This window comes from Dasypus novemcinctus, chromosome 15 (assembly GCF_030445035.2).
Source record: "Dasypus novemcinctus isolate mDasNov1 chromosome 15, mDasNov1.1.hap2, whole genome shotgun sequence".
NCBI classification, from domain to species: domain Eukaryota; kingdom Metazoa; phylum Chordata; class Mammalia; order Cingulata; family Dasypodidae; genus Dasypus; species Dasypus novemcinctus.
Window position 1 is genome coordinate 31,068,880 of NC_080687.1, and position 13,402 is coordinate 31,082,281.

The 13,402-nt window shown below is 38.7% G+C and overlaps 2 pseudogenes; one reads left to right on the forward strand and one right to left on the reverse strand.

The window, feature by feature from the left end:
* Positions 1–4,324: 4,324 nt before the first annotated feature.
* On the reverse strand, positions 4,325–5,535 carry LOC101442455 (casein kinase I pseudogene; annotated as a pseudogene).
* A 5,445-nt stretch (positions 5,536–10,980) lies between these two features.
* Positions 10,981–11,586, forward strand: LOC101414810 (solute carrier family 66 member 3 pseudogene; annotated as a pseudogene).
* The last annotated feature ends 1,816 nt before the right edge of the window (positions 11,587–13,402 follow it).

The window sequence follows — 13,402 nt, forward strand, 5'->3', positions numbered from 1 at the left end:
TTTTTTTAAAGATTTATTTATTTATTTCTCTTCCCTCCCCCCACCGTTGTCTCTTCTCTGTGTCTATTTTCTGCGTGTTCTTCTTTGTCCTCTTCTGTTGTTGTCAGCAGCACGGGAATCTGTTTCTTTTTGTTGTGTCATCTTGTTGTGTCAGCTCTCCGCATATGTGGTGCCATTCCTGGGCAGGCTGAAATTCTTTCATGCTGGGAGACTCTACTTACGGGGCGCACTTGTTGCGCGTGGGGCTCCCCTATGCGGGGGACACCCCAGCATGGCACGGCACTCCTTGCGCGTATCAGCACTGCACGCAGGCCAGCTCCACACGGGTCAAGGAGGCCCTGGGTTTGATTAATCTTTTCTTAAACCTCTCTTACAGCATTGTGTATGACAAAAATTAATTTGAAACCCCCTATTTAAAAGCTTAATGGTAAAAATATTTCCAAAAGATTTATCATTGATAATTCTTAATGCTTGCTGCTATTTTACACGTAATCTGTAATGTAAAAGCAAACACTAAATAAATAATAATAATGGTCTATATTAATGTAATATGCCTTATACTCAATATCTTATACTTAATTCTTTATGTTGAGTAATTAAAGGTCATTACATAGTTTGGCCAAAATATACCATCATCCATAATTTGAACTAAAATGAGGAATGATGTACTTTTCCCAATCTAAAATTTTTTAAACATCTCAAAGCAAAGTGATCTCAACCAATGTATCCCTGAAAACTTAATTTCATGATATGTGCTCCTCCTTACTAATATTTGTTAATATTAAGTTTTCACTTAAAGAAAAAACTAATCTTTGGATGAAATTTGTGTTTATATGCCCAAACTATCCACTATATACACACTGAGAATACCTTCTTGGCTAGTGGAGGATAGAAAAAAATTGTTTAATAATCTCCATTTATCAATTAACAGCACATTAAACAGGAATATAAGGAGACTTGATTTACCAAAATGTAATTGAGTTAACATAGAAAATCAGTTCATCAAATACAAACTAAAAAAGCATGTGTAACTACTACACAAAAGATAGTGCCCTTGTAACAAGAAAGTCACTAAATATTGCTTCTGCTCTTGACTTTACAATCAAATGTACTATAAAGTTCAATATAATATTTGAACCACCATAAATTACATTACAGAATACATGTTTAAAGTCCTTAGTGTAAAATTTTAATTTTAAAACTGGGAAGAATTTGGTGGTAAGAGGTGCTCTTTTGTCTTTTTGTTTCTCAAAAGGTAAATGCCATAAGTAAGTTTTCTGGCTATATTTACTGTACAAGCTGAATTTTGACCTGAATTTGCAGATTTTTATTGCCATTTCAATGGGAGAAACTGAGGAAGATACATCAAAATGTAATTAATGTACTACCTTGTGACTAAAACCTAAATATATACCTGGTTTATGAGAGAAATCTGTAGATTGTTGTACTTCATCTTGGGATAACAAGAATTTTATATTGAAATGACAGAAATTTTCAGTTAAACACCAATGAGATACTTCCACTTATTCTCATTATTTTCATGACTAAACGTAATGAGCCCTGAAGTACCACTTAAGAAAATACTGTTGGGGAGCAGATGGAGCTCAAGTGGTTGAGCGCCTGTTTCCCGTGTTCCTTGGTTCCATCCTCAGTACCTCCTAAAAAACAAATGAAAAAACCAATTCTCTTTGGGGAGCAAAGTAGCTCAGTAGCTGAGTGACTGCTTCCCATATATGAAGTCTTCAAACCCCAGTACCTCCTAAAAAAAAAATACTACCAATAAAGTACAAAGAATGGAAAAAAAGTAAGGTAAAAATATTTGGGTATTTAATGTAGTATACATCAGAGATTTCTTAAAATGACAACTGAGAATTCTAAAGGAAATAAGGTGGTATATTAGAAATTCTTGTAAAATTCTTTAAAAAACACATCAATATACACTGAATTACATAATATTTCCTATAATCACAGCTCCTAATCTCTTTTTAAAACCTGCTCTTGTTAGAGTCATGTGTTTAAAGCCTCTAGTCAGAGTAAGGATCTTATGAAACATTTTGCTATATTCCCTGCAAGTGTTCATCTAAGCTTCTTTTAAAAAAATGCTGCAAATCTAACCATAAGATTACTTCAGAACTCATCAAATTATAAGTATATAACATTGATTTGTTAGATACATTCTCACTTTCAAATATGTGTAAGGCAATAGATAATCATAGAAGCAGAAGTAGAAATGATAGAGATAAGATGACACTTTTGATTAATTATACCTAATTGTGAATGTTTTTGCGTGTGTGTCAAGAATTGAGCTTAATAGAAATACCTTTGGTCTCTTTATCATAAATTCTCCTAATTAATAGATGTGTTAAACTGAACAACTCATTCTTAAAATTCAGTAATACTCAGTTTTTACCTTAATAAATAAAGGTAAAATTCCCAGCCTAATTCAATGATCACCTAAGACTAATAATCTCTACCTACCTCAAACTGTGATTGCAGGAACAAATTGATTTAAGAAGTTTTTTATTTAAGGGTTTAATAGTGTTTCATAAGTACTTATTGTGAGAATATGACTTGAGAATTATTCAGGCTTGCTTAGCATGACCATTACAAGCCACCTTTGAGCAGAAATCTCAGGTATCTTCATTTTTTAATAAGCATATCAGTCAAGTATATATTTAAATCTTCATAAGTGTGAGACTCAGTTTGAAGTGATTTGGTGAATTTAAAGGTAAATAACACATATTACCAACACTTAAAGAGATTCAATTTAGTTGAAGACATTTTGGCTGCAATGCGATATTCATCATTTAATCTTATTTCTCAAAATTTTATTCTTAAATAACCAATATTTTTTCTTTTCCTATTGGAAGACATAGCAACTGAAATCTTACCTGAACAACAGTTGCTATAGCTATAGACTGGTAGAAGCCATTTAAATGGAAAGTTTGAGATATTGCTAGAGGGAGTGTGGACTAGCATGAAAGTGAAAAATTATTGGGGATTATAGTCTTTGTCTTAAACACACTATACTTTCATGGGTTTTTTAACTCTAAGAACTCCACCAGGTTCTCATGGTAAAGATCTAAGAAAGATCTTCTGATTTTGACAGTGGAAGGAAGACTAAATATAGTAAAACATGGCTAGAGTCTTTATTATAAAGTCCTGCTCTCTGGAATAAAGGACTTTGACAGAGCATAATTTTGAAATTTTGTTCCACCTAAAGAAAAGGAATTCCTTCCCACTCCAGCCCTCTCCAGCCTTCCGGTTTCAATTAAGGAGAAATTTTTTAAATGAATGCCATAATCAACAGAAAACATGGTTTCTTGGAAATAAATTGGGTATGATGCAGCCAGGGATAGAAGTATAGGGTAAAAGCTATACCACTAAAAGAACAGAAACACTTTGAAATGGACAAACTGCATGAATGAGGCTCCAGATTAGTACAGCTGAAGGAGCTGCAAGGCACAGACTGTGTCTGAGGAGCAGTATACAGTGAAGCTCCGAAGATGAGAGGACAGAGAAAAAAAAGGTCACCAGAAGAACGTGAACATTAAACACAGCCCAACTTCTAACTAGATTAATAAATCCACTCATAAAAGGCCTGTTTACTTCATTATCTCTTATCCAAAACAACGTATCTGGTGATAAACATTACTTACCCCAGAACTTTGGCTTGACCAAACTTTAGCCAGACTTCATCCTCCCCACAAGCCCCCAAACTGGGCTGGCCCCAAGTTCAAGTAAGCACTAAAACACTACGTTGGGGAACACTGCCCTTTAAAGCTAACTCTGAGAAACAGCTGACATCGAGGAGCTTCCACCTGTTCACCCTACCCCCCATAACCTTCATAGGACATATACCACCTCTGCAGTGTGGTGAGATAACTGACCACATGATTTGTCCCTATCTAAACCTCTTTCTGTATCTCTTGGACAGCATGATGCCCATCATAGATTTTTATTAAATTCCACAACTCCTGTTAATCTCTTAGGTAGAGATTTAACCTCTAATTGGAATGTTGATATAATATTTCTTGTTCACTCAAGGAACTAGCCCTTGAGGTTGTGTAGATCCTCCCCAATTCATGTTTGTCCTCTGACAGCTCTGACACATAATTCCTTTTTTTTTAAAACCCTCTTATGTCTTCCAATGCCCTTGACAATCCCCCCATTCAAAATATAGTCATATTACTAACTCTCTCTGGGCTACTGGAACAACACGTGAAGGGTAGAGCATGTCTGGGAAGCAGGGCCCTGAAAGGCTGCCACCCAGATTCTGTGAGGTGGACATGTGAAAGATATATTGTCTTGTCAGTGGGTTCCCTCAGAGGAGACCACTTTGCCCTACGGTGCCGCTTTCGGGCTCGCTGTCCGCTCTTTCCGTGCCTGAGACAGGCCACGAGGGGCGTCCAGTGGTGAGACAGGGGTGAGGGGCGTGGGCGGAAGGAAGGCCCCTGGGGGCAGGATTGTGAGAGCCTCTCAGTCGCTCCTCTCGCCATCCCGGGGTTCCCGTTCAGCATTGTCAGCTGCCGCCCCGCACCACATTTGAGCGCGTTCCATTCAAACGCACAGTCGGAGAAGCCACGAGTGTGGAAGGGCTGCCCCAGATGTGAGTAGCCGGGCTCATCCTCCAAACACAGGGCACGGCAGAAATTCAGGTATATGACAAATTCAGAAGGATATCCTTTACATAACGTTTCAATGGGAGTGGACACTATTCCTCTCTCATTCCTGTCTCTTGGTGGTGGCCTTCCGCCCCTGCCAGGGGAGAGAGTCCAGACCAAAGGACCTGGGCAGAGTCCAGAGTTTCCAAGTCGTGTCTTTATGAGAACATTCAATGACAAGGTGCGCTCTGCGGGAGGCATATCGAGCAGTTCCTGTGAGGTTTCTCTTCTCACGATAGAGGATGTGCTGGTGAGTCTGAGCGACTTGGTATTTCTTGGCCAGCCCAAAGCCTATCATGTAGATCAGGCTGCCCTTCTTTCCTGATCCCATGAGAACGTGATCTGCTTACATAACTCGGTGAATGCAAATAGCAGGGGAGTTCTTGAGACTGAACTGCCTTGAGCAGAAGTTGAAGAGATCCTTGAAGCTGGACTCATCAACTCCATCTCCACAATCTTGTAGTCGCCCTTGGCCCTGCACCACCTCCTGGTGGGGATGCCCACTCTTTCCTGAGTCATTTTGTAAATTTTCCTTCCAATGTGGAACTGAGAGTGTTTGGTTTTAACATATTCAAGCTTGATGGCGACTTCTCCTGCAGCAATGACCCTGCTGAGATAGTCCAAAGGAGGCACTGCCAACTTTCCAGGCCAGCGGCTACCTCTTCCTGACTCTCAGCTGCAAAACAGTGGCCAGGCTCACTCCTGCCATGCTGGTGGCTTCCTGAGTTTCAGCTCCTGGAAGGCTGTGGCACTGTTGTGGCTTGGGGGAACAGAGCAGTCCCCCTCACTGCCTATCCTTAGCTATCCTGATATCCTTTAAAAACAAGAAATTGAAGGTCTTACATTTATTATTCAAGGACTCCTTGACCATGGGCTCTTTATTTCCACCTCTAGCCCCTGTAACTCAACATGTGTGTGTATGTGTGTAATTTTATTGTGGTAACAGCTATATAACATAAAATTTCCCCTTTTAACATTTTTTTAAGTATACTGAGAAACCCAAACGACACTCAGAGAGATGGAGGGACAAAGTTTTATTACATGCACGGACCTAGAGGAGAGTTCAATCTCCAAATTCTGGGCCCCTTGCTGCAGTTTTCAGAGGCTTATGTAGGGATTGAGGTTTCCATTGATTGGCTTGCAATTTGCCAAGCTGATGGGGTTTCATAGGCTGGCGGGACACAGGCAGGAGTTAGAACACATTGACTAGCAGGCAACAGCACGAGTACAGAAGCGAATTTGCTGGTTACCTTGTGACAAGCAGACACAGGCTGAGGCAACAGCCGCTAACTTAGATTAGCCTGCTGACTCACACAATCAAGCTCTTACAGGTGCACACCCTGCAGCTCACAGCACAGACACACCCAAGAGCTGCATTATCAGAAGGCAGCCTGTACCAGCATTACATGGCAGGATAGAAGGGAGGGACAGGGGATTCCCTCAACATATAGTTCAGTGGGATCTATTATATTCATAGTGTTTGTGACCATCATCACCATCCATCACCTGCACTTTGTCATCATCTCAATCAGAAACTCCTAATATTCCCTTGCCTGATTCCTATCCTCATCGTGTTTATTTTCCTTCTTTGTTGTATCCTCCTTCTTGCATTGAACTTGTATATATTTTGTTAGACTTATACTTAAGTATTTATTTTCTGTGTGTGTATGCTAATGTACATGGTATTGGGTTTTATGTCAATACCAATTGTTCATTTTTGGTAAATGGAAAGCAATTGACTTTTTGTACATTAATCTGGTATCCTGCAAACTTGCTGTAATCACTCATTAGTTTCTGGAGGTTTTTTTATTGTTGACACTTTTGGGGATTTTCTACATAGACAATCATATCATCTGTGAACAGAGACAGTTTTATTTCTTCCTTCCAATCTGTGTGCTTTTATATCCTTTTATTATCTTATGGAACTGGCTAGAACTTCCTGTACAATGCTGACTAGGAGTGGTAAGATGAGACATCCTTACCTTACTGTTGGTCTGAGGGGGGAAATGAGTCTGATTTTTCACTGCTAGCCTGCAAATTTTTTATTTTTAAAAATTTATTAACAACTGACTTTGGCAAGTGTTCTACAGCACAGGATAAATTAAATATCAAATATACACATATCAAAGTGAAAAAAAAAAACCAAATTTATTCTAAGTGCATTAATAACGATGAACAATGTTCAATGGTGGTTCTAGGAGAAGAAAAACAGGAAAGAAAGAACAAAGATCTTCCATGGCAGTCTTCAAAGATAACTCCCCAGGCCTGTACTGAAACAGCTTTCTGGAGTTTTATATAAGAGGTCACTTCAAAAGGATTGAAGTTATTCATGATTATTTGCTTGTGGAATTCTCAACTGGAAAAGGAGGTGGGGATGGGGGTACTATGGGATCATCTGTGTTAGGAAGAAGAATTGGCCGAAATCAGACTCAGAATGTGATGCATTGCATTAATTGATTTTCAAAGTTTTAACTAGCCTTCAATACTCAGAATAAATTCCACTCGGTCATGGTGCATTATTCTTTTTATATATTGCTAAATTCAATTGCTAATATTGTGTTGAAGATTTTTGCATCTCTATTCATAAGAGATATTGGTCTATAGATTTATTTTCTTGTAATGTCTTTATTTTGGGTGTTAGGGTAATGCTGGTCTCATAGAATGAGTTAAGAAGTGGTTTTTCTTCTTCTGTTTCTTGAAATGTTGTAGAGAATTGGTACCATTTCTTCTTTAAATGTTTGGTAGAATTCACCAGATAAACCATCTGAACCTGTTGTTTCATGTTTTGGAAGAGGATTTTACTTGTTCATTCAATTTATTTAATAGATATAGACCTATTAATATTATCTGTCTCTTCTTGTGTGAGTTTTGGTGTTTGAATCTTTCATGGAATTGTTTTATTTCATCAGTTTTCCAATTTGTGGGCATAAAGTTATTCATACTAACCCTTTGTTATCCTTTAAATATCCATGGGATCACTTGTGATGGCCTATGTTTCACTTCTTATATTACAAAGTGATATCTTCCCTCTTTATTTTTTAATTAGCCTTCTTAGAGTTTTATCGATTCTATTGATTTTGTTCAAAGAATTAGCTTTTTGTTTCACTTATTTTCTCTATTAATTTCCTATCTTCATTAACTATTTTTATTATTTCTTCATTTCTGCATATTTTGGGTTGAATTTGCTATTCTTTTATGAGTTTCCTAGGCAGAACTTAAGTCAACAGATGAGCCTATCAAAGGTAGTCTTCATGTCCTTTACTGTATGTGTTTGTGTGATTTTATTTCTAGCATTTCCTTTTGATTCTTTCTTAGAGTTTGCATCTCTCTGAGTACATTAACCATCTGTTTCTACATCAAAACACAATAACAGAAATGAAGAATGCCTTCAACCAGCTCATCAATAGATTTGACATGGCCAAGGAAAGAAAAAGAAAACAAGAAAACACGTTGATAGAAAATGCCCAAAAAGAAAGGAAAAGAGAGAAGAGAATTACAAGACAGTATTCAGTTCAAACCAGTGAAGGCCATATAGGAGGGAAAAAATAAGAAATGCAATTAGAAACAGCAGTTACCATTAATATGGTAGATATTAGTCCAATCATATAAATAATCATTTCAAATGTGAATGGTCTAAACACACCAAATTAAAAGAAAGAAGTTTTCAAAGTGGATAATAAACAAGTCACTTTAGAAACAATTTCATAACATTTTCAAGAAAATGCAACCTCACCTTTTCCTGGTGCTCTACTCTGAAATCATTCATATGTTTTATAGTTTTTCCTAAAATGTGAGAACCAGCTGTGAACATCATGATATAATTTTGCCTGGGCAATTTATCCATTACTAGCCTATTAAGTTTTATGCCATCCACAAACATGTACTGTACTATTCAAGTCATTAATAAAAGTACTATAATTTAACAGTTCAAGGATTGCTTCTAAAAATGCTTTCTTGAATGGTCATTCTATAACAAAATTCAACAAAACAGTGCTATAGTATAATCCATATTTGTCTTTCTTGACCACAAAGATATTAGTGAAAATTCAATCAAGTAACTTTATGCAAACATATTGCCCCCTCTGGAAAAGCCATGCTAATAACTATGGAATGTTGTTAAAGGGGCATGAGTTGGTTTCAGTTAAACCAAATTACTTTTGTGATGTTCCAATAAGATGGCGGAGTGAGAAACTTTAGGGTTCTGTAACCCCACAGGTACTTTGAACAACCAACAAGAACTGGCAGAAGTATTTTTCTCAAAGCTCTATGAAAAAGTAAAAGAACTGCAGAAACAGGATGAGCACTGAATAAAGAAAAAAGGCTATTTAAAAGTGTTAGGATCTCCTGGTGCTCTGACTGACCCCTACCCCACTCCCTCACAATGGAACTGGCCTATGACCCAGTATCTCTGGTTCTGGTTTTGGAGGAAGCAGTAACCCTCATGCATATCTGGGAATATGTGAATATGACCCATGCTGTCTGGTGATGGCCTAAGGGACTCGCCATTCTAGAACTTGCCCTGCTTTGACAAAGTAGCTCATGAAACTGGGAGAACAATCAAATTGTACTGCCTGAGGTATAGGATTGGGATGGAGGACAAAGAGTGCAGTGCTCCGGACTGCATTGAGAACTATTTCCTAAGGAAGAGGAGGCATTGTATTCATGTAAATGGGAGAATCCTAGGGCCAAGCACACATGCCTAAAACATCATGCATGTACAGAAAGGATGAGGGAGACCCTTATGCATTGGCATGGAACTATTCTCTAAACTCTTTTTATGGATAAGCCCTGAAGGAGAACACTTGCAAAAGTCACTCTGCAAAGACTAAAAAAGTCATTTTCTTTATTTCTGTTTTTTATGTTAGCTCTTAGAATTCAAGAAAAGCTCCATCATAGCAGTAGATGGATATAGGCTAAGGAACAGATGTCTCAGTGTTTAAATTCCTGCAATAACACATTAAACTACCAAAATCCAGGATTTTGGCAAAAGATTATGAAACATACAAAAAGAAGTAAGGTCCAGGACAAGGAGATTTTTAAAGCATTAGCAACTACCATTATAGAGGACCACACCTGGGGCACGACAGGTGAAGACACTTAAAAAATAATCCTAATTAAGAAGATGATAGAGGAACACAAAAGGAATACCTGTAGAGAAGAAGCAAGCTAGTAAGATAGGGAATCAGATGGATCTGGAACCTGGCAAGAAGCTGACATGTCATTTGGTAACCCCAAGATGGCTGCTGGAAGACCCTCACAAGATTCTGCCAATTTGGAATGAGACTTGGTCAGGAAGCCAGGAGAAGCCCCATGTTCTCCCATATAAAAGTCCCCCACTATACTTCCCATATTCTCCAGGGAGGTTATCATTGGGGACTCCTGGGGGATTGATGGGTGGGGTAATCAATCCAAACAAAAAATAGCTGGGAGTCCTCCAATGCCATTAGCAAATGGTTTAAATTAATGATTTAAAAAGCAAGCACAAAGGACTTTTGTTCCCTCTTGCTCTCTCTTATCTTCTTTGCCCTGTCCTGGTGCCTGTTCATGCCTTATTCTGGCTTCTTTACCCCCGCTGGATCAATACACAAGTAAACCTGGGCATTTATAATTTTTAATAGGAAACTGTATTCTATAAATCAGCCCTCTTTATCACTCTTCAGCCCCTTCCTCTCTATCTGGGTCCCATGAGCTGTTATTTTCTCCCATTTCTCTTCCCTCCTACCTTAATAAATTACTGGCTTAACTAACCTAACATGCTCTTGAAATTCATTTCTGCAGCATAGTCAAGAACCTAGACAAAATCTGGTTATAGAGAGATGAGAATTAAGAAAACGAGTCAATCAGAGCTTAAGACCACAGTAATAGAAATTATAAATTCCCTAGAGGGTTTCAACAGCAGCTTGAACCTAAAGATAAAGTAACTGATATAATCAAGTCTGAGAAGCAGAAGGAAGAAAGAATGAAGAAATATGAACAGAGCCTAGAGAACTTGTGGGACCCATCAAGCATTCCAATATACTCACCGTAGGGGTCTCAAAAGGAGAAGAAAGAGAGAGGGTCAGAGAGAATATTCAAAGAAATAATGACTGAAAACTTCCCAAATTTAGCAAGAGATGTGATTATATACATTCAAGGTGTTCAAACTCCAAACAGGATTAACTCAAATAGACCTAAATTATGGCATATTTTAATACGCTTGTCTGATGCCAACGATAAAGAGGGAATTCTGAAAACTCAAGAGAAAAGCACCCTTTCTCTCAGCAGGTGGCTTCCAGGTGTCCCAGGCGCCTCCACCCCCCAGCCTCAGGCCAGCACCATGGGGTCTGGCCTGCTGTGGTTCTGCCGCTGGAGTACCCTGGGCGAGTGCACTGTGCTCAGGCTGCCGTAGATCTCGGCTCTGCTGGCCGCGTGGGGCATGGGGCCTGAGCCTCTAGAGTTTACTGCTGGAGCTGGCGGGGTCCCTGGCATTCCTCCCATACCGGTGCTACTATGTCTACCCATGCTGACCTACCTGGAGTACCCCATTCTCACTGCTCAAAATAACCTTCTACTCCATGTCTTTCATTGTAAGGGGAATGTGAAACAGGGTGCACCATACTTAGCTGTATTTTTGTCCTTCTGGTTTGACCTCACTCAGCAGAAGTGGATAATAGACCTGGTCATGAATTTAAGTACTTCCATTAGCATGGCCAGTATGTTTGCTCAACTCCAGGATCTGGGGAAGATGAGGGACTCGAGAGCCGTGAGTGCTCTGACTTGGAGCCTTTCTTCGTACACCTGTGCAATAAGAATAGTAACAACTTTAATGACCACCAATAATCTTACAATTCTTATATACTTTGTGATCATGCTGTCTTTAAACATATGGGTAACAGCTACAATACTTCCCTATCGGAAGAAGACCATGGTAAAGACTGAATGATGGATGTACTATGTCTACACACATACCAGACTTTGAATAACTGAAACGAAGGGGGGAAAGCCCACTGCTAAATTAACGTCTTTAATAAATTTAGTCAATCTTTCAGAAACTTGGAAACCAAAGATTTCTTAGACTTGAAAGAGCCTCTTAAACACTTGTTGACAATGCCAATGTTCTCCTCCTTCCCTCCCTTTTCCCCAATCCACTGGGTTGTTGTAGGGTTATTTTTGTTTTGTTTTGTTTTTTTGTTTTTTTAATTCTTTTTTGTTTTTTATTCTTGTGTGTGGCTGTTTTGAGAAGGTTGTAGTCCAAGAAGCCCCTTTGAGGAGACCACTCTGACTCTTCCTCTTGAAGTCACAACAAAGTTCTCTTCAAAGAGCTAACATTTTCAGCTTTCGAAATCTTTTAAGAAATTCCTCTCCACATCACAACTGAAAATGAAAGGAATAAGATTTTGCTCAAAGTCAAATGTGGAACCGTAATAAATTGCTAGGGTTCAGGACTGTTTAATTGTAACAGAGATATCACAGGCTGGCCTTAACATACCTCCTTAGGCTGTAGCAAGGCACCAAAGTAAGCATAAATGTAATTGGCTTGAACTTGTATAACAAAATAGTTTGACTTCACACTGTGCCTTTAATTCCCAACAAAAGGTACTATTAACTGTCACCTATACTCATGAATACACAATTTCAACAAACTTTGCTTTAAGCACAATGCTGCCATTTTTAAAAGAGCCACACATCTGCAATTATCATCACTGGAATTTGATACAAAGTATAGCTGACCTGGTCCAGGTTGCCTTTTGAAAATACATGCAGTGGCAGCAGACTTGGCCCAGTGGTTAGGGTGTCCTTCTACCACATGGGAGGGCTGCAGTTCAAACCCCAGGTCTCCTTGACCCATGTGCAGCTGGCCCATGCACAGTGCTGATGCACGCAAGGAGTGCCCTGCCACGCAGGGGTGTCCCCCGTGCAGGGGAGCTCCACGCACAAGGAGTGCGCCCCTTAAGGAGAGCCACCCAGCGCGAAAGAAAGTGCAGCCTGCCCAGGAATGGCGCCGCACACACGGAGAGCTGACACAACAAGATGACACAACAAAAAGAAACACAGATTCCTGTGCTGCTGACAACAACAGAAGTGGACAAAGAAGAAGATGCAGCAAATAGACACAGAGAACAGACAATGGGGTGGGGGGGGAAGGGGAGAGAAAAATAAATAAATAAATCTTTAAAAAAAAAAGAAAAAAAGAAAATATATGCAGTAAAGGACATTGCTAGATTCTGCCCAATCCTTATGAACTATAGTATCTTATTCTAAACATGATGTTAAGACTATTGTTAACTCTATTTTCCTCTAACTCTATAAACACTAACATTTAAAAACTAATCTTCATCTTATAATTGAATGACATTATTCTGTTATATGCAGTAAATAAATGATCTTTACTATTAAAAAAAAGAAAAAGAGAAAAGCAACATGTCATACACAAAGAGACTTCAAAAAGATTAAGCACTGATTTCCCATCAGAAACCATGGAAACAAGAAGGCAATGGGATCACATATTTAAAGTGCTAAAAGCAAAAACCACCAACTGAGAATTATGCATGTGGCAAAACTCTATTTCAAAAAAATGAGGGAGAGATTAAGACATTACTAATAAACAAAATCTGAGAGATTTTATCACCATTAGACTAGTCCTACAAAAAATGCTAGAAAGAGTTCTGCGGAATGAAAGGAAAGGATAATAGACAATAGATCATAGAAGCTGCATGATGGAGACATCTCCAGTAATAGTGATGACTGAGTTAAATATA